This window comes from Ochotona curzoniae, unplaced genomic scaffold, assembly GCF_017591425.1.
Source record: "Ochotona curzoniae isolate NIBS_2020 unplaced genomic scaffold, NIBS_Ocur_1.0 contig_3432, whole genome shotgun sequence".
In the NCBI taxonomy this organism is placed as follows: Eukaryota; Metazoa; Chordata; class Mammalia; order Lagomorpha; family Ochotonidae; genus Ochotona; species Ochotona curzoniae.
The window spans coordinates 21,424,413-21,446,354 of record NW_024465859.1 but is presented as its reverse complement, the minus strand read 5'-3'; the positions used below and the strand labels follow the sequence as shown (position 1 = coordinate 21,446,354).

Genomic DNA, 21,942 nt, shown 5'->3' with positions numbered 1-21,942 from the left:
TTCTTTTGGTATAAATTTAATACTAATGTGTAACCTGAAAGGTAAACTAAAGAAAAGGTGAGCTTGCTCTAATTGGTTTATATTTTTCGTTTGCAGCATTTCCATCTCAGGGGTGGGAATCTATTTTACTCTGCCACGGAGGGTCGCCACAGGGGAGTGTTAACAGTCGGTGACAGCGCGTAGTGCAGTGCACATGTAGGAAAGGCTCAGTGAGTTGGAGCAGCAGCAGTAGCTATTGTTCTATCAGAAGAGCTTGCTTCACATTTTCCCCTCTATTTTACATTATAATTTGATCAGAAGCTGGGGCTGCTCTAACAAGACCTTGAAGGTTTTGGCTTATGGCAATGAGGGAGCAGTTCCTTGGTATTTTTCTCCCTGGGTGCTGTGCATTGAGGCAGGACCTGTCCCGCACTCAATGCCATTGGACCTTAATGTGCCCTCACTGGGCTTCCGGATCATGACAGTTCCTTTGTTCATGATGTTTGTACTCAAGAGAGCGTGTACTGGTTTCTTAGTAAAAATAAAGTCCTGTAAAGAGATGAACCTGATGTCACAGTGTCTACCACACCTTGAGAAAATTCTCTTGTGTTTAGAAGCATGCCATGTCCCTTCCCCCACCCCACCAGTGTTAGGGATGGATGTGCTGGGGGCCAGTGAGCAACCCCAGGAAAAGTCTGGGTTGTACTCAAAATGTTGGGTCCAAAAAACTCTCCAAGTATTTGCATGTATTGTTGAAGGGCAGTGACCTCTTTGAGGCTCTTGAACTTGTAGGATTCTTTAATTTGCATGGATGGCCCCTTTTACCTGTTTGGAGATGGGAAGGGGGATGGCCAGGAATGTTTAAAACTCAGGAGTGTAAGTTATGGTGTGTTCCTCTGGGCTTTCGCTTGCGGACAGAACCAGGCAAGTGCGTTTGCAGCCTAGCTGGCCGGTAATCTGTTCCAGCTTTCCCCCCATTGTGTGGAGCTCTTGGAATATTATTACTGAGGGCTGCTGTGTTTATTTAAGAAAACTCTGCCTTTAGTAGTATTTATTTAAGTACTTGTTTACATAACAAACCAATCCGCTGTAATAAAACTAACCTTTTCACCCCTCATAATTGTGATTTAAAATTTGTTAGGGTACATTTTTGACATTAACTAGACTCTCTAGAGGTGTCAAAAATGTATGGAATCTGGTCTGATAACGGTTCTACATTATATGCTCTTATTTTATATCCATTTGTCTTTTTTTAAAAGGCCTATTATTAAAGTGAAATAAATTCAGCATTTACAAAGAAGTTAAACACAGAGGGCTACATTGCATATAAGGGAAAGTGGTTTCTGTTATTAATTGACAGGTACAGAAAATAGCAGGCTTGGATCCATTATACAGACTTACTGAGTTCTGAAATGCTGAAGTTGGAATAAAGGGGACGAAATAAAGAGAGTGGGACTGGACAGCTGTGTATATTTACTATAGAGTAATACTTTTATTGTTGAATGCTGGCCTACTTAAATTGTTGAACACAGCTTTCTCTTTTTTTGTGAAATATTTCAGGCCAACATAAACCAAACAGTTGTGATTGCATCACAGACTTAGTTTGCAGTCTTACCTTTGGCTCCACACTCTAGGGAACTTCAACCTTGCTGGGTTGAGTTTTCCTTAGGGTGAGATGGAAATCCTAAGAACCTGCTTTACTATGCTGTTAAACAGATTAGGTGAGATAATACTTGTGAACATAGTTGTAGATGAATATACACATCGAATTTTTAATCAGTAGTAAGTGGCTCAATGTTAATGTATTTATGTCATGTTACTACTAATATCCTTAAATGTTAAATATGAGAATCAACATGAAACAAAACAATCAATGGGTAAGTTCTTAATGTGTATTTTTGGGATAGTTCCTGACAATATATTGTGGTATGTTTTTGTGTATTATAGATATTGTAAGTGTCCTAGTGTGTTATGATAATAAGTTTTAATTATAGGATTTTCGAAAATTTTTTCTTTTAGAGGCCTAGAGATTGAGAGAGACAGAGAAAAAGAGCTCTTATCTGTTGGTTCAGTCCCCAAATGCCCTCTGAGAGCCGGCTGGGCCGGGCCAGGGTCCGGCAGGAGCCCCATTGCTTAGAAGTCCCAGGGTCTGCACTGGGAGGAGGCTGGGCTTAGGACCAGGTGCCAGGAATCCAACCTCCAGATACTTTGAGAAGGTGAAGGCTTTTTTGTCAAAAAATATTTGTATGTGGTAACATACCAGTTTACACATATGTGATATCTACTTTTGGAGAGCAGATATAGGTCACATTTGAAATGTTTGCAAGTTTTGAATGGTTTTTGTTCTATAGGATTTTTCTGCTCTTGTCAAAATGTTACTGAGAACACTGAGTGTTTATGTGTAATGGTAAGTGTTAAATGTAAGATCTCATTTAAGTGTAAGCTTCACACTAGTATCCCAAGAATTTACTATCATCCTGCCTCCACTTACAGATGTGGAAATGGGAATTTCCTTGGGATCACCTAGGTAGCCAGTGGTGTCACCTGGATTCGGGCCTAGGTTTGATTCCTGAGCGTCCTGCTCATAAATGTCTATAGTGCTTTACTAAACTGTGTAATTCCCACAGAAACCTAGAAAATGAATTACTCACAAAGTTTTCAATTTGCTGAAATGGCCACAGCTATAATGAATCATTTTGAGACTGTTTTTCATGTTGATTTGGTTGACTTAGGTTGAATATTTTAGAAATAATAATCACAGAAATGCAGTGGCAGTGAAAGCATTTGGGATGGCGCCTCCTTTGCTCATCTCTGGGTGTTCGTGCCCAGCACAGGGCAGAATGTGGACTGGCATTTAACATCTAACAGTGATTGCTTAAAGCTTAGAGATTGGTACTGTAGCACAGTAGGTTATAGGTTACTCATTTTCTTCATAGGCACGAGTACTTTGCTTTCAGTACTTTAAGTAATATTAACATTTTGGTGGTTGAATAACTGTCCTTTTCGGTTATATGTATGTATATGTGTGTATATATATATATATATTTTTTTTTTGAAGTTTACTTATTTAAAAGGTACATGTAAGGGGTTTGTGAGGAAGGAAGGAAAGAGAATGAAAGAGAGAGGTTGAGATTTCTGTGTCCAAATGCTGGTAACAGGGCTGGGCCAGGCTGAAGCCACACACTGGAATCCCATGTCAAGCCATCTCCTCTGGGAGTGAAAGGGATGCAGGTTGTTGAGCTGTCATCTCTTGCCTCCCAGGGTGCACACTGGCAGGAAGCTGGATAGGAAAATTTCCATCCAGTTGTGTGGGATGGAGGCTTTTTAGCTGTAGCTAACATGCTGTGCCACAATCCCCACCACTCTTTTAAGTAAAAATCTAGTGACATAGGTATGGTAAAGTAGAACATTCAAGTCATCCTATTCTCATCCTACTGTGAAACGGTTCCTGTGCATTTCTGTACTTATTACACGCACACATATGTGCACACATGTAAAGACAAATGGAATTCTATATAATACTCTTGAAGTTTACTCTTAAAACTTGCTTGCCTTTGGCAGTGGGGCCTATGTGCAGAGGGGGAATGAAGTTGGAAGAGAGGTGGATAAAATCTAGTTTATAAACCTCATGCTATAGACTGATTATGAGTTTTTGTAATTTTTACTTCATGCCATTATTATTTCTAAAAATGAAAAAATGTTTGCCAATCTGAAGTGACAACATTGTCCTCTGTGCCGTATGGTAATTCACAGAGGCGTCATCTCAGAAATCGGTCCTACTAGCAGCTTCTCACAGATGTTTTACACAAAGAGCAATTGTGTTTCCAGGTGCCTTTTTTTGTTGTTGTTTTTCATTTTTATACTAATGATCTCCTTGGTTGTTAAGAACTACTCATTCAGTCTTCACAAGCAGAATTTTAAACCCAAGGTAACCCTTAATAATATTTTCATTGATAGAATCCCAGATCAGTAGCAGTACTCCTGATGGTGGCCTGTACAGGCGTTCATGCTGGCTCTTGATCTTCATGGCGACCTCACCACCATCACCTATCCAAATGCCTTGCTGATAAGCCTTGGCGTTTTAAAAGCAATTAGAAAGAAAAGGTGACGTTTCTTAATGCTCTTTGTTTTTCTGGTATAAAAAAAAGATTTACTCAAGTTCTTACAATTTACAATAAATACAAATCTTAATTTTGGCTTTGAGAGTTTTAACTCACTGCTAAGGTTATTTGTCATAGTCTACTTTGTAATTTTTAATTAAAATGATTCTTACATTGCTATTGTACTTTTTAAAAATTATAGATGTTTGAAAAAAAGTGGGCATTTAATTTAGTGATTAGGGATGATTTAGTCCCCCCGTGTAGTCCCTGGCTTCAACGCCTGGCTCCTGACTCCAGTCTGCTGCTAATACAGGACCAGGGAGGTAAATGGATGGCTCAGGAGCTTGACCTCCTGCCCCCATGTGCAGACCTGGACTGAGGGCTCAGGCTTGGGCAGTGTGGACATGTAGGAAGCATACCAATAAATGATCTCTCTGTATCTCTGGGTGTGAAATTCATTGAAACAAACATTTTAAGGCTTTTTAGTCTTTGAATATATTCCTTACAGCCTTGGAGTCTTTTTTGATTTACATTTAGTAAGGTGCTGACACCTTGCCGTCAAATTCCAAGATTTGGATCTGATAGGGTAGAACAGTTTATTTCAGCTGCAGCATAGCCAGTGCTTTTATCCATGTGTATTTACTCATTTGTTATTTATTTCAAGGAGCTTTCTTCCCAATTGCCAGGTCTGGTCTGAGTTGAGGTCAAGGGGCTCCATCTACGTCTTGCAGGTGGGTGGCTGGGGGATTCAGGCAGTTGAGCCAGCAGCCTCCGCTGCCTCCAGGTGTGTTACCCAAAAGCCGGATTAGAACGCTGAGGTTGGACTCACTCCCTGGCAGTGGAGTGATATGGGATGCAGTATCCCAAGTGGTGATCCACCTGCTGTGCCCCTGTAGATGGTGTTTAGCCACGTTGATTATTTCTCATTGTTGACATTCACAAATGTACTTTTCCTTTTGAGTGGCTCTGACCTGCCCGTCAGAGTGTTCTGTTCTGCTTAATAGTCTTGTAAGTGCACAGAGAGCTCAGTTAATGTCATGGGTGGTGAAACTGAGGCAGAGACAAGACTTGGAGCTTAGTGGCTTAAGCTACCTTGCTTGTTATTTCTAGTTTCATTCATCTTGACCTGTTGTCCCCATTTTTCTTTTTCTTTTTTTTTTTTTTTAAACAATTATGACCATGAAGTAAATATAGAACAGTCTGATCTGGTACTTTATGTCAAACATAAAAGTTGGCTTTTACAGAAGAATGTGCTTTAAGAATGTAAATGGTAATTTCTCAGGGGGTGGAGGGGTGCACACAGAGGCCCTTCTTGCACCCGAGGCAGCCTTGGTGTGGTGGGGGTGTGGGCAGCTGGAGGACAGTTGGTGAAAGGTGCAGGGCTTTTAAGTTGGAGTGATCTTTCGCAGCTCTTTAATTTTAAAGAAACAGTCTTTCTTTCTGTGAAAGGCTGAGCCATGGAGCAAAGGCCTTGAGAGATGGGAGCTTGAAAGACAGCAGCCTGAGCCTCACTTGTTTCCTACAGTGTTGAGCAGAGGGCCAGGCACCCGGCCCTGCTAGCGCCTGCTCGCTCTGAGGTGGCAATGCCTTTTCCTGTTGTTGTTAGGCAGTTTATAGAACGCAGGATAGCTTGGTAAGCGTCTTCTCTGTGCCTGATATGACGTAACAGGGTAGCGTATGCAGCATGCATGTTAAGTACAAGTGGTTGTATTTGGCTTGTTGCTACAGCGTCTTTGAGGATGTCTTAAAAGGCAGTGATCACTAGATGAGAATTAGCTATGGGTAAATTATCAAAATCATCCTTTCATGGAGACCAAACTTTGTAAACTGAATTATTTTATCTGGTGTTTGTTTACTTCTCCCCTCCCCTCCCCCCCAACACACCTCAGAGCAGAATTATTTTTTTCTAAAAGGAACAGATGCCGTTAACTTATCAGGACTCAATACTAAAAAGCCTACAACAATCTCTCTGCTGTTTATTTCCTTTACTTAATCTATATGCAGAGCATATTGTGATTATTGCTAGGAGAGGATTTTTTAAGCTGATGGTTCTTCCCCACCCTCTGTGCGCCCAGGGGAGATAGATTAGGAATACTAAATTGACAACTTGGTTTTAGGGAATAATGACCACGGAAATAAAACAGGAGTTCAAATAAAAAGCAAACCAGATACAAATGTAGAATGAAAATATCTTTTAGTAAAATGTTAGCATGCTGTACTTGGAACAGATGCCACATTAATTCAAAAGAGAGCCCAGAAAATGTGGCAACTTTACGATGTCAATGGAGGGGGCCTCAAGAGTTCCTGTTTTCATTGTGTGAAGTTCTTGGTCCCTCCAGGTCCAGTCCCATTGTTTATGTTTATTTTCTGTATTGCATGTTAAGATACAGGATATTAAGGACGTGGCTGACTCTTCTTATTTGTGTAAATAAATACATCACTACACCAGCAGTTACGAGGATGAGAAGCCCAATAACTTTTAATGCAGCAGTAATGATTGCTGTTCTAAATGTGCATGTTGAGATCTTTGGACTCTGCACCGAAATTGGACTTTCCGCTGGTCCTTCCAGGCACATGGATGGTAAGAAGGCAGTCCAAGAACTGAGTCTTTTAAAGAGGCCTAGTGCTGTTTAAATGAAGAATTTGGACAAGTTACAAAATGATGAGAATTTTGCATTTTTTTTTCTTATTTAAATGTGTGGTTATCATTGGACATTTGTTGTGATTTTCAAGTAACTGAGATTCATTCATTCCTTTGGCGGTGTTTTCTTTAATGGTGTCTGCGAAGAACGGGTGATGGAAGGGTACTGCATTCACTCAGCTATTTCCAGAGTGACATTCAGTTTGTTGGAGATGGCCCTGGAGCATCTCTGAATTACCTGTTTCTTGCAGCGCGTGGTTAGGGTGGGTGTGCGTGTGGAGAGGAGGGCTGGAGGCTCCTCAGCGCCTTCACAGGGTGCTGCTTCCTGAGCAGGCTGGTCGTCAGGGGCATGTCCTGCACGCCTGTTAAGTTGCTGCGCATACTTACAAGGGCACAACTAGTTTTCTTTCAGTTAACCTAAACTTAACAGTTTCATAATTGGATGAAAAATTTAGTTTTAGTTTCATGTCATTCAGGTAAAGAAGTTTGTGGTGGGAAAGCTCAGTGATGCAGAGCGTTGGTCCACCCAGGCTTAAGTCCTGGCCTGACCACGTGTCAGAGGCTGAGGTTATTGCCTAGCCACTCGGCCCTCTCTGCCTCTGCCTCCATTTTTTCCATCTGTAGAACTGGAATGAATAAATAACAGCATCCAGTATCTGAGGTTACTGTGAGGGTGGATGAGCTAATGGAGAAACTTACAGAAGTGCCTGACTGTAAGTCCCGAATCCGTACCTTTATTCTTTGCTCCCTTCTTCCCTTCATAGGTGTTGCATTTCGGGGCAGGAGCCTGAGCTTTGGTGTCTGATCCCTGGCTTTGGAATCTCGGTGCCGGCACTTACAGTTGAACATCTGTGGCCTTGGACTAATTACTTAATGTACCCCCCAGAAAAGGTGTATACTGGATGTGCTGTATATCAGTCCCTGTGCGGGTATTGCAAATTGGTTTCCTCATCTGTGCTATGGGGATGACAGTGCTAACCTGTGCAGGTGAAATGAGGAAATCGCAAGATATGTCATAAATGATAGTTGCTGCTAGTATTGTTGTTACACTCCCACTAAAAGTTTATGGAAAAAGAGTAAATATGGAATGATTGGGTAGAAAGGTGAGTTGGTTTTGTTTGTTTGTTTGTTTGTTTGCTTATCCCTGAAATGCTGTGATGAGAGATGATGATAAAAGTGTTATCTAGTTGATCCTTATATGTGAATACTTTTGGGAAAAATAAGGAATACCTGGCGATACGTTCTTTTTGTAACAGCGTATTAAGTATATATTGCAGCTCAGTTTAAGTTTATCAACACGCTTGGCAATAGAAGCTGATTTCAAGCCCTCCTTCCCCCAACAACCAATAAGTCCAGCACCAAGAAAGATACTGATGTGCTTTGGAGTAGGTCATTTAGCATCAGGTCAGCGGGAGGCCAGGTGTTAGAACTCAGATGTCAGAAGAATACCAACCAGCTGGTCAGTTCATGGGCCTGACACTGTGAAACCCGTGAGGTCTCCTGTGTGGGTTTAATGATGAATGGAACTCGCCTAAGCAGCTGAGAGACAGAGGTACACAGAGGGTTTCCAGTAATGATCAACATAGTTTATTTGCCTTCTGATTTGAGGCATTTTGCCTTTGTGAAATTGCCTCTTACCTGGAACCTGGAACCTGATCTTAGGGTAATTGTTTTTTTTTCTTTCTGTATTTACTTGTTGTAAGTTGCCTATTGTTGAGCCTGGTAACTGGGCCCAAGAACAGCTTGATTATGAGCAATGTCACAACAGAGGGAGGTTGTTGGTAGCAAATCAAGTTTTGATATCTCCTTTGGACTGTGTGGTTGCACTTGAATGTATCTGTCTGTTTCCCTGGCTGCCTGTAATCGAGGGAAGGGAAAAGACCGTTAGCTGCAAAATAATTAATGTTACTCATTCCCTATTGATCTGAGTCTGAAACTTTTTTGATGTTTGATCTGTGTAGATTTTTTCTGGGATTGAACAATGCACACAGTATTTTTGTAAGCTTACCAAAACTTTCTGCTTGTGATGTAGCCATCAGCTAACATTTGAGTTAATTAGCATAAACTTCCATTAACTTTTTGTTCTCCTTTACTCAGTTGTACCATTTGGTAAAGGCCAAATAGGTAAATAGAAATATTTTCTCTGTTTTAAATATTTTGTCAGTGTTCCTAATATGTTGTTTCTGTGTTTTGAGCAGGAATTACAACGTTTTAATCAAGTGCTGAGGTTTAGCTCAAGATACATTTTTAAAATTGAGCATTTTTATGGCAGGCTGTAGAGTTTTCTGTTGAAAAAATTGTGTGATAGGCCACAGAGTAACCAATAAGTAGAAGTTGTTGTACTTTTAAAACTAGCATGGCAGACGCTGCTGGTGCGGGATGTGGAATGGAACTGTAGAGAGTTGAGGAGTGTGTCTCACTTTAATACATACTCTGGTTGGAAACAGGCTCTAGGCGCACCTTTTTGCTAAAGAACTACTCAGTTCAGCCCTGGTTTTGGTGTGTAAGAGATGGTGCCACTTTTGGCAGGTGTCTGTCCTTGAGGCAGCTGTGCAGGCCCCTGCCCGCTTGGTGCTATGCTAGCTGCCAGAAGATGCCTCCGTGGCCTGCTCACATCCTTCCACTGCTGTTCCTAACCCTGTCTGCTTGCTTTGTCTCAGCTGTCTCTTCCCTTGGATAACTTGTTCATCACTTCTTCCAAAGACTTTGCTGTCTTCATTTTTTTTTTCTTTTAAAAGATTTATTTGTTTGAAAGGCAGAGTTAACACTGAGAGGGGAAAAATAACAAAGGAAAAGATATTCCGTTGTTGGTTCACTCCCCAGGTGGCCTCAACTCCCGGGACTGAGCTAGGCCAAAGCCAGGTACTTTCATCTGGGTCCCCCTCATGGGTGCCGGGGTCGAGGGCAGGGAACAGGAATGGAAATGGAACAGCTGGGACAGGAACTGCCTAAACACTGCACCACTAGACCAGCCCTTGTATTTTTCCTGTAAACAAAACCATTGTAATTAATTACTTTTTGGGCAAGGAGAACTATTATCAAGACCTTAAAACTTTAACAGATTGTAGACCCCCTTGCTGTGTATTAATTTGTTTCAGTCTCTTGATGATTGTGAAGTAGGAGTCTTTCTGAATTCTTTCAGTGACTTTGAATTGTTAAGTTGTTTGATAAGAAAAGTAAAACCTTGGGTCTGGCGTGGTGGCCTAATGGCTGAAGTCCTTGCCTTAAATGTGCCGGGATTCCATATGGTTGCCGGTTCTAATCCTGGCAGCCCTGCTTCCCATCTAGCTCCCTGCTGTGGCCTGGGAAAGCAGTGGAGGATGGCCCAAATCGTTGGCCCCCTGCACCCACATGGGAGACCTGGAAGAGCTCCTGGCTTCAGATCAGCACTGCACCGGCCGTTGAGGTCTCTTGGGTAGTGGTGAATCATCGGGTGGAAGATCTTTCTCTCTCTCCTTCTCTCTGTATATCTGACTTTGCAATAAAAATTAAAAAATCTTAAAAAAAAAGTAAAGTAAAACTTCAAAGTTTATTGTGGCTACTTTTCAAACTAAAGGCTATATTGGATTCAGATTCAGTAGCTGCTAAGATCTACAGGAGGCATTTTGTCTGTTAACTAATTAGACATAAAGAAAAGCACATTTGAGGCAAGAGCCTTAACTTTCCAGGATTTTTGAAAAAGTTACCATTAGGGAAATTTAAAAGCCTATTGAGGGGCCCAGTGCAGAGGCCTAGTGGCTTTGCATGTGCCAGGATCCCATATGAGTGCCAGTTTGTGTCCTGGCTGCTCCATTTCCCATCCATCTCCCTGCTTGTGGCCTGGGAAGGAGTCAAGGACGACCCAAATCCTTTGGACCCTATAACAGTTTGGGAGACCCAAAAGAAGCTCCTGGCTCCTGGCTTTGGATCAGCTCAGCTCTGGCCTTTGCGGCCACTTGGAGAGTGAATCAGTGAATGGAAGATATTCTTTTCTGTCTCTCCTCTTCTCTGTATATCTGCCTTTCCAATAAAAATAAACAAACATTAAAAAAAAAAACCTATATGAGTACAAAAGTAGTGTGAATAATATAACAAATCCCAGGTATTCATTTTTGCACTTAAACGGTTATCAGGGTTTTGCCAGTCTTTGCTGTGCGTTACATACCAAGACAGTAATTTTGTGTTTTCAAAACATGTAGTACAAATAGAAACGTTAGTGTACTCAAAGGAAAATGGTGTGTGAGAATGTTAACTCTTTTCTTACCTCGTGCTTTTGATACTGGTAGCCCATTTTAAGATAATACTATTTTCATTTGGCTTTTTACTTTTTGAAGATATCATACCCACCACTATGTTAATGAAGAGCCACATCTGCTGGAAAGATTTCTGTTTCTCTTGCCGTTTGCGTCTTTGAAAATTTTAAGGTTTTTAGTTTTGAATGCCTGGATTTTATGCCTGCCTGCCACCTTTGTAGGGGCCACTACTAATGGGTACCTTTTAGTACACTTAAGGTGGCACAGAAGGACTTCAACAGTAAAAATAAAAGGAAATTTATTTTTGTTGCAAAAAAATTTGAAATCCGTGTATAGTTTTTTTTTTTTTTCATAATACAGGTTGTCTCTGAACTTTCTGAAGTTCTGATGTCTGTCACGTATGTCAGCTTCTCTGTGTTGAGCAGGAGTGTGATAACAGGCAGTGTGCTGAGGAGGCTCTCGGACCTGGCGACAGCGGTGAAGAGCCCAGGAGTTGTCTGCGCCCTTGCTTGTGTCTGCGGAGGAGTAGAGCTACACGAGGGCACACGATTGCAGGCCTGTTCATAACTAGTCAGTGAGGTGACTATTGCCTTATTTCTGAGTTCCTTGGGTTTTATCAGTTTAAATGAGACCCACAGGAGTAATTATTCCACCCCAGGCAGTGCATACGGAGGTACAGTCAGTGGCGACCGTGCATCCACACCCATGTGCAGCACGTTGAAACTGTGTTTTTAATGGTTGTGATGCTGTTTGGCACACTTAGTGCAAGGAGTGTACTTATTTAGCAGGACCTTTAATAAGCTCCCTCTGCACCACAGATATATTTTTTAGAATTACACTTAAGAAGACTTTGTAGTATTCCCCGGTAGAGTTCATCTAGAACGGCAAAACCTTTCTAAAATAAAACTTATTCCTTTAACCGGTATTCATTTAAGTGGGTTTCTCTGTACTTGGTTTCCATGGAAATAGCGAGTAGCTAATGTTATTTATAAGGTGGAAGTAAAATAGGGTGCCTAATGGGACCCCATGCTGCTCTGATGAAGAGACTTAGGGAAAAAAAATCCATGCTCATGGGATTTTTTTTAAAACAAGGTTAATGGAAGCCCTGATTTGGGTCTCCTGTAACATAACATTTTTTTTTTTTTTTTAAGGCTAGCACTAATATCAAGCAAACAACTTCTTGTTTAGGTTTGTATTGCTTTCACTTTCAAGGTTTGGGACCATTTACTTACCAACATGATGAAGATTTTGTGCTTCAAACTTTTGTTTCCTTGTGGGTTTTGTTTCTGAAGTTAAAATTCTTAGCATGTTGTGGCTTTAGTTTCTCATTGTACAGATAAAAAGATAAATGTTCATTAATGATAACAAAGCCTGTTAGAATACATAGTTGTTTTTAAAAATGTGAGTTGCATGGAGCCATTTTTAGTTTTTAGGCCTTAAGTCTGGGTTCTTTATTTCTATTGCTAAATCTGTGGAGTCAGAGAGAAAAGATTCTCGTTTTCATTAGGGGTAGAAACTGGGGAGGAAATCTTAATTTCTCTTTCCTTTTTACAGCATGGATTGTTGCCAAAGCCTATTTCACTAAAATAAATGTTAATTCTTTTAACCTTTGAAACGTGAATTTGGGATAAGCCTTGGCCTTTCCCTTACATCTTTGCTAAGGCCTACTCTTAGTTGTTTAGGCCTGCGAGAGAAGTCTTTGCATTTCTTCAGCCCCTTTTAGCGTAAAGAATATCATTCTCTTCGTGTGTGCGTGTGTGTGTGTGTGTGTGTGTGTGTGTGTGTTTATGGTGTGTGTGTGAGAGCGAGAGGGAGAGAGAGAGAAGGGGCGGGGCTAACGTTCTGTAGCCTGTGAAGCACCTGCTCATTTCACAGCCTGCTAAGTGCAGTGGTACTATCTTGAGAAGTGAGGCCGGATGGAGCCCAGTAAGGTGCGGTGATTTTATTTAGTTAGTTTTGGTTGTCCTTGGCAGCTAGCATCAGTGATTCGTTTGTCTGGAAGTACTCTGTCATTATCCTTGGCTATCAGAGCAGCAGGAGTTTTCCTGTGTGTTTAAAAGCAAGGATTGCAGTGTATTTAGGGCTCCATCAAGGCAGGAGTTTTAGGGTGGGGATTGTGTGTGTGTTTGTCTTTGGATAAGCTTTTGGCAATACTTGGGTTTATTGTGCTTTAATTTTTAAAAATTCAGTTGTTTGAATCCTGCTGAATTTACTTTTGTTTGAGATATTTTATCTCAAGCACTTCACTCATTTCTTCTGTGTCTATTGATACTATTTCATAAAATTTCCTTAATGCACCCATTAACAACTTGTTATTTAACTTTAGCTTTTTTCTTATATACTTTTAAAATCTGGTGTTTACCAATGACTTTTTTTCGGTGACTTTTTTTTTTATAGAATTGATCTTTGTGTTTAAGAGACAGAGTCTGTCATCCTGATGGAGAGAAGAGCTCCCGTAGCTGCCATTAGTGCGGGGACGGGGTCTTCACAGATGCAGCGCTTTGATCCTCCTCTGGTTGGTGCTCAGGGTTTACCCCCAGAACTCCCATTAGTGCTAATAGGAGGCACTTGCCTAAATCCCTATCCACCAGCTGGAGCCCAAACCCAGACTGCTGGTTAGATACCTGAGTTGTTTTTTATTGTTGTTGATGGCAAGAATTTGGGTCCTGTGGTTAGCTGATTATTGAGAAGGAGTTTGAGTTGTCTTGGGATATAGTGTGATTTGCTAAGGTCTGATTTGTAATTAAGAAGTTTTGTTACAATGATTAGACTCAAAAAACATTTATGGCTTTGTGAGCTGTGGAAGCTTGTGAATAGGAATTTTTGTATTACATGATGAAGCAAGATTTCTTCTCCATTTATTTATGACATTCCTCAACAAAACACAATTGTCATAGTCTTTGTACACATCGCAAAAGAACTTAGTAAAAAATTTTATTTAAAAAATTTATTTTAAATTGTATTTATTTGAACAAGATTTGTAAACCACTGGTTAATTCCCCAATGATCTGCCATAGCAAGGGCTATGACCCAAAGCCAAGGACACAGAATTGTGTCTGAGTCTCCCACATGGGTGACAGGAAGCCAGCTATTTGAACCATCAGTGCTGCTTCCTGGGGTGTACATCAGCAGGAAGCTGCAACTGGAGCCAGTACTTAAACCCAAGCATGGCAGAGTGGGATGTGGGCATCCTGAGTGTTGGTTTAATTGCTGTGCCAAACGCCCTCTCCAAAAATGATGCTTGTAAAGTTGTAAGCCTTCTCCAGCTACTCTCTGGCCTGGCTGTCTTCTGTCTGCAAGTGTGGCTCCGTTTTTTTAAGTGTGTACAAAAAAGCTTAGACCTGGTAGTCACTGATCAAGTATTAGATGATGACTGTTTACTGCCACTCTCCATAAACTGTGGCTTTTTATTAGTTTCATTTGTTTACATGCATTTTAATGGAAGGATTCCTAGGTTGAGAGCTATAAATCTGTGTTTTGAGCTGAGCTCTGTCTCATTATCTTTATAGATTTTAGCTAGTCAGCTAGACTTCTTGGGCCTCTGTTCCCCTGTGCAATGTAGGTGTGGAGGTGGTATCTGAGGGGATCACTCTTGTTTTAGTCTATTTAAAGGTATTGAAGGACACGGAACTCTTTATGGTGGGCAGAGGATCTTAATCCTGGTACTCCGTCACAGTTTTCTCAGGGAACTGAAAATACGAATATATGGCTCCAAATGAAACAGGGTGAGTTCAGGGTCTCTTGAGAGTAAGATCTGTGAAGCTAGTTTGTTATTATTATTTTTTTAAGTTTATTAGAAAGGCAAAGTGATATAGACCTTCCAACTAGTAGTTCAGTCCTCAGATGGTCACAATGTCTGGGGCCTGACCTGGCCAGAGCGAGCAGCCTGGAGCTTTGTCTGGGTCTTTCACGTGAGTGGCAGGGGCCCAAATACTTGGACCATCCTCCATTGCTGTGTCAGACACATAAATAAAGAGTTGGACCTTAAGCAAGGCAGTCAGGACTCAAGCCCCAAGCTCCCATGCAGTTGGCACTGCAGGCAGCAGCTTAGCCAACTGTGCTACAATACCAGTTTGTATTTGTTATCTTAATTTGGAACTGAGGATTACTTGTGTAAGACATTACTTCTACTGGTTGTGTGTCTGTGTGTAAGTCTAGCTGGGGAGAAAAAGTCTTTTAGGTTACAATATGAAGCAGTGATGTAAGAAAGAGAGATCAACACAAGTTCTTGGGGCGGGGGGACAGCAAACACCAGTTTGTCATCACTGAAGTGAACTGCTCTACATTGCCTCACCATTAAAAAAATTACTTTATGGGAAAGACAGATGTACAGAGAGAAGGAAAGAGACAAAAAGAGGTTTGAAGGAGTGAATCATGAAAATATTTGGAGAAAACAGTTTTCGAGCCAGGAAAAGCTACTATTAGAGCTCAGAGCAGGGAACTTGCTTAGAGTATGTGATGTAGTGCGAACAGGCCCGTGTTGCTGGAGCCAACTGGGGAGCTGAACGTAGCCAAGACCCAACACTAAGGACCTCGTGGGCCCTTGTAAGGGCTCTTGAGCTTCATGGGAAACTGTTGGAGGGTGTACCAAAATCTGTCTTGGAGTTTCGAAAGATCTCTCTGGCTGCTGAGAGAACAGCCGATTGCAGAGCTGGGGGAAAAGCTGGAAGGCCAGGTAGGAGACTGGCCATGGTTAAGGGATAAATCATGGAGACCTGGAGCAAGAAGGTGTTAGTGCTGTGAGGCAGGTAGTCAGGAGTAGACATATTTTGAAGGTAGTGTTGGATTGGATGTGGCAAATCAAGGCGGGTATTATGATGACAAGGGTTTTCTCCTGAGAGGATGGGGTTGCCATTTATGAGGAAGAGTTCTGAGACTCGGTAGTCAGGAGTTGGGTTTTGGAATGGCTGAGCCTGAGAAATCTATTTGATGGTGGTTGAGTGTGTAATTGGTCATATGAAGTTTGGAATTGCGGGAAACAGTCTGGGTGATGATAAATACTTGATAATCACCACCGTGTAGATCCAGATATAGCCTTGAGATCGGATGCGATCACCTAGGAGAAGAGTTCCAACACTGAGTCCTGGGACAGTTCAAAGTGCTGAGCTCTTGGAAATGAGGAGGAGCTGGGAAAGGAAGCGGAGTAAAACAGCCAGGAAGGTGAGGAGAGAAATTCAAAGAGGCCATGCACTCATAGTCAAGAGGAGAATGTCCAGCAGAGAAGGAATGGGTCAGCCGGGCCTAAACACTGACCCAGTAAGGGTGTGAGGATTGAGATGCCCCCATTGGAATCAGCAGCAAGGAGCTCTGTGGGGATCTGAGCAAGAATGCAGGGCGGAGAAAGCCCTGATGGAGTGAGTAGGTTCAGTAGAGAAAGGCAGTAGGGACAGGAGGACAGTATGGTTAACTTTTTCAAAATTTGCTCTCTACACTGGAGCGTAGACATGGTGCAAGAACTACAGAAAGGAGGAAGGCCCAGGGTTGGGTTTTGCTCGTTAAGAGTGGACAGGTACTGTGGCATCAGGAATCAAGCTGCTGTCGGCAGTGGTTCCAGTCCTGGCTGCTCCAGTTCTGATCCAGCTTCCTACTAGTTAGTGGCCTGGGAAGAGGAGATGATAGCCTGAATGTTGGGACCCCTGTACTCATGTGGGAGACCCAGATGAAACTCTTAGCTTGGGCTTGGCTTAGTCTTGGTTCTTGTGGGCTTCTGGGGAGTGAACTAATGAATGGGAGACTCTCTCCTCCCCACCCCCGTTTCCTCCCTCTTCCCCTCTACCCTTGTCTCCCTGTAACTCTGCCTTTCAGATAAATAAATCTAGAAAAACGTATGGAAGGATGAGTCTAGCATGGTGGTGCACAGACTGATCTCTGCCCTGTGGCACTGACATCCCACGTGGGCCCCAATTTGTGTCCGAGCTGCCCCGTTTCTGATCCAGCTCCCTGATTATGGCCTGGAAAAGCAGTGGAGGATGATCCAAGTACTTGGAACGTTACATCCACGTAGGAGAACCAGAAGAAGTTCCTGGCTCTTTGCTTCAGATCCGCTCAGCCATTGTGGCTATTTGAGTAGTGAACCAGCGGGTAGAAGTTCTCTTTGTCTCTCCTTCTTGCTCTGTAAAATCTAGCTGTCAAGTAAAAGTAAATAAATCTTATGAAAAATGTGGAAGGAACAAAATGATCCAGTAATGATGAGGAGGACATTGATGTAAGAGTGAGGGAGAAAGAAGTGCTGGCTCTGAGAGGGGGAGAGGGATGCCCCAGTAGGGATAAATCTCCTTATCGGAAAGTTAGGAAGTGCAGATGGAAACCAGTGAAACTTATCATATATAAAACTTGGTTATTGGACAGCTGTTGGCTTGGTGTAGTAAGGAAGAGAAGAAATAGAATCTTTTGGGTAAGGTGACAGTTTGAAGTGGCAATTATCTGTGCTATTCTAGTCCCTTATCAAAATTTATGATTGAGCACAGGCTATAAACGTGATCATTTGAAATTTGTCGTACGGTGAATTAAATTTTGGCCTAATTTAAAACATGGTCTTATATTAAACTTTTTCTCTGCAAAACTTTATTGTTTTAATATGGATTCTTCCCATGCAACAGCTCTAAGATATTTTACAAAAGGAGCTTAATTGGTTATTGACCATCTTTTATTTACTTATACTGTTTTAAATTTTACAACTATATTAGAAATTGGAATGGTTTAATTCATCACCAGTTCTGGTTAAAACAACTACCTGTGAAGTGCTGGAGAGGTAAATAATTGTAGTTTGGAAAAAGATTGTGTGACATTATGTCAGCAAGATAATACTCATTAATGGCAAAACCATTTTACTTTATTGTAACTTACGTGTTTTGAAAGTATTTTTCAGTAACAAACCTGTCGTTAAATTTCTGAACTTAGTTACAAATGTGAAATGTGTATGGAAAACAAATTAAATGGGCTTTCAATCAGCTTGACATGCGGAAATCACACTTGCATTTTAGAATTACCCAGTTTTTAACTTTTGGGTAGTATAAAATGAATATAAATCTTTTTATATCTTTCTGCTGCCCAGCCTCATTGAGTTGTAGAAGTAACAAAGCATTCACTTTTCTTATGAATTATTAGTAATCCCTTCAGGAGACGTGCAGTGCAAGTTCTAACACATATCACTGGTCTAAACATGACATCATCTTTTTGGGGGTCAGCCCCAGTGAGAACCATGCCTGGACTTACGTACAGTCTGGGATGTGGTGTTGGGGTTGAGCCCACCCTTGTGACTCACGCTTGTGAAGCCCACTCATGGGGTCTCCTGGGCAGAAAGGGTTTTATTTTTCAAACCTGCCCTACCCAGCTTACTTAAACAAGTCTTTGTTTTAAACTTGATCTGCAGAATTTTTTCAAACATGTCTCTCCAGGGTTTGTGTAGTTTGTTTGGAAGAGCACCTGCTGAAACTGGGTAAGACACAGTGCAATCTGGAGGGGAAGTGAGCCCAGCCAGAGAAATCTCAGCCCTCTCACTGCTCTGCCAACTAGTTGGGTGACCAGGGAAGTGCTTCAACCTCTTGGGATTTGATTTCCCATGGCATTTCTGCAGTCCTTAGGGCAGTTTCAGGAGCAGTTCCAAGAGCTCATGTTTTGAGGCTGTGGTAAAATCCTGTCAGCGTAGGATTGGCTCTGCTGCTGGGTTTTGGAGGAGATGCCTTGGGAGAAGGATGCAGATCTGATGTTGCCTTTCCTGATGAATAGGACTGTGAGTTCATGTGACTCTTCTTTTTCACATGCCAGAAAAGTACAAGTTAAAACCCCCGTTCCATTCTGATTAGTTTGTTTCAATATATTTTATAAGTTTTGGGTGTAAGCATTTGTTGATGAATATACGCATAGATATCTTTGTATACAAATAAAATTGCCATCTTTGATTCTGTGGATTGCTTTTCCACTCTCATTAGTGTTTGCTTTGTTTTTTATTTATCTGTTTTGTTTAGGAGGAAAAGAAGTTCCTCACTTCAGTCTAATTGATTAGTTTTACTTTTTACTGTATTTTAAATGAGCAATATTTTATTTCCTACTCAATAGTTTGGACAGAAAAAAATTTTTTTAGAATTTCCTTGTTTTAACAAGTAATGTGGGAGATCAATACATAGGAAATTATCCCCAGATAACAAAAAAGGATGAAAAGGGAGAATAAACTGTAACAGATAGTTTACATGTCCATGCAGTCAGTGCATTGACTCAGCCAGCATTTTGAGTATTTACCATGTGCCCAGTCCTATTTTAGGGGTCTTTCAAATATCTGTATTTTTAAAAATCCACTTTTACATAACTGCGTCATTCTACACATTCTCTCATGATTTTTCTTCTGATTTGAGGTCATTCTAATCTACGTGCTGACCACTGACATTTGGGTGGGCTGGAAAACTTTAAAAAGGACTACTGCTAAAGAGGCAGGATAGCACAGCAAATTGAATTTCCTTTAGAATAGAATGTGAGCTGCGTGAATAGGAGCCCTTTTCAATGGTCTTACTGTATGTGTCGTCTGACTGTACATGATTACACAGATTCATAATGTGATTGACATGAAGCTCTTTTATCCCCTGAAGAGATGAAGCCCTCTGGGAGTAACATCAGTCAGTAGACATACCTACGTCAAAAACATGATGGGAGTGGGGGACGGGGCTGAAGTCACTTATTATAAAAACATTGGGAGTAAATTAATGAATTTGTATTTCCTAATATTGGATCCAGATACTAAAGCCTTCATTTTCTTGTGGGTTTATCACTGATGAGATTATGTGGCTTAGAAAAGGAATCACTTTTTGTCTGTGTGGTTTGCAATTTAAAGTAGTGAGATACACATAAGACTGTGAATGAAGAATTTAATTAAAATTCTGACTATGCATTGTTTATTTACAGAAGTAGTCATATTTTATGTTGTGAATTTTAAAGCATTATGTAAGGCAAATCTATTTCAAGATTATTTGAAAGAAAGTGGACTAACTGAAAGATCAGTGTTAGCTTAATTTGTTAATTTCTCCAAGAACTAGTGGAGGTTTTTGTTAGCAGTGAGGGTGTAGTTGTATGGCATTTAGATGAGGTGTGTTTATATCTTTTCTGTGTGTCTCATAGGAGAGGAAAAATCAACTTTTTCCTTGTCTTGAAAAGCCGGGTAAAAGGAGATTTATTGAGCTTGAGTTCTTTATTTCTGTGTTATAAACACTACCCATTTCTTCCTTTCTCCCCCCACTTCTGCGTTTTAAAACTTTTGAGACTTAAAATTCTTCCCCCTTAAATCGGGAATTTTTAAATCTCCCCACTTTTGATGCTGTCTTATAACTCTGTCTAATTTCATTTTCCCCTTCTTCTGTTACAGGGAGATAGAGAGCTGAAGGATAGCCACTTTCCCCAAAATTGGTAAGTCCTTTCACTAGGCAAGCATAGGGTGCTTAATGCTGGGTTATAATTCAAGCATGCAGCGCTTGTTTTTATTCTTCTGCAAAAAAAAAAAAAAAAGCTTTCTCTCAGAAATGAGGCCTCGATGTTGACACTGAGCAAAGGTTTTTGTCTAGTTCCACGTAGCTGTATCTCAAATGCGTTGGTGTTTCTACTGCCACTGCTTGGCTTGCACGTTCTTCGTTTGATAACCTGTTAAAATGTGAAAGGAGCCTTTGCCAAAAATGTTCTTTAGTGCAATGGGGTTAGGGCTGAGAACTCAAAAGTCAGGAAATTGAAAAAGTAAAGATTCCCATTGTGTTTTATATTACTTAATATGCTGTTACATTTGATGGCATTAGTGTATTGAGAAATTGCTAGGATAGTAACTGGGAAGCTTGGCTTTGAAATTTGGGATTCAGAAGCATTTATATTCTTAAACCTAGTATTGGATTGGCCTCACATCTGATATTATGTCTCTGGTGTATAGTTTTTGGTTTAATTCTTACAGAGGCAAAACTAAGGAGGGGGAAATATAAAGCAGGAAGGTTTTTAGACAAATATAGTTTTCCCTAATACTTAATATCTATTCTAATAGCTTATAAATCATATTTAATCATTTCTTTGAACGTTTAATTTATGTTTACAGAATGACAGGGCAGTCTAGTGACTAAGCATCAAATAAGTATTAATACTTTATCTGGAGAGTATATATTATGAAAAAGAATAGATTCTGACAAGATAGTTGGAATAGGGCAGTCTGCTGCTGCAAGTTTACTATATATTTTTTAATCCTCTCTCTCCACTAGTAATTAACTGAATAGGCAGGACAGATGCAGTAGATATTTGGTTAAAACCTCTTTTTGACTATTTATGGGCCTTGAGGTACCTCTCATAGTTTTAGGATTTGGGCTATGAGTGTGAAAGGGAGGCACTTGAACCAGTTAATCCTGCCTTGTAGGACCTTTCTACTTGTCTTTAAAGTACCCAGGATCCTATAGCCTTTGTGCTAGTCTGTGATAGTCACAGAATCTTAGAGAGGGAACTTGAGGTTCCTTGTCTTCCAGCCTTTTACCCTTGTAGCAGTTTCTTCTCCAGTATCCCTAACAGGTTGTTCCTCAGATACATATTGAATACTGCATTTAGAATGTAGCTCATTATTTTCTGCATTGTACTCTGAGGAGCTCTAGTTACACAAAAATCCAAATCTGGGGTACTGGGGTGGGGATGGGTTTAATGCTGTGGGAAGTACTGGGTTAAAAAGTTAACAGGTTTCTTTACTGCAGGACTTCTCAGAACCTTTAATATGCTAATGTGCATCGTGAATCTCCATGCGGGGGCTATGATATGCAGCATTCTTGAATACTTCTAATGACAGGGAGCCCACTACCTCATAAGGTAACACTTTCCTTTTTTTGTATAGTTCTAATCCTTATATCTATCTTCCGTAACTTCTACTTTTATTAAGGATTTATTGGTCCTACTGGGACTGCTACATCTCTTATATTACTCTTTGTGTGGTGTATAATTTCAGGATCTGACCAGGCTTATATGGACAGCTTTTTTTTTTTTTCCTTTT

The 21,942-nt window shown here is 40.8% G+C and overlaps 1 protein-coding gene across 11 annotated transcripts in view; it reads left to right on the top strand.

Moving 5' to 3' along the window:
* PHF21A (PHD finger protein 21A) overlaps positions 1–21,942 on the top strand; it is a 200,972-nt gene that overhangs the window by 8,167 nt on the left and 170,863 nt on the right. For 10 of the 11 annotated variants that reach the window (XM_040980161.1, XM_040980159.1, XM_040980165.1 and 7 more), the window contains 2 exons: positions 20,305–20,345; positions 21,650–21,761. The gene's annotated coding sequence lies outside the window, so the exon portion shown is untranslated. The remainder of the gene's footprint in view (positions 1–20,304; positions 20,346–21,649; positions 21,762–21,942) is intronic. The other variant, XM_040980168.1, reaches the window with a different exon arrangement.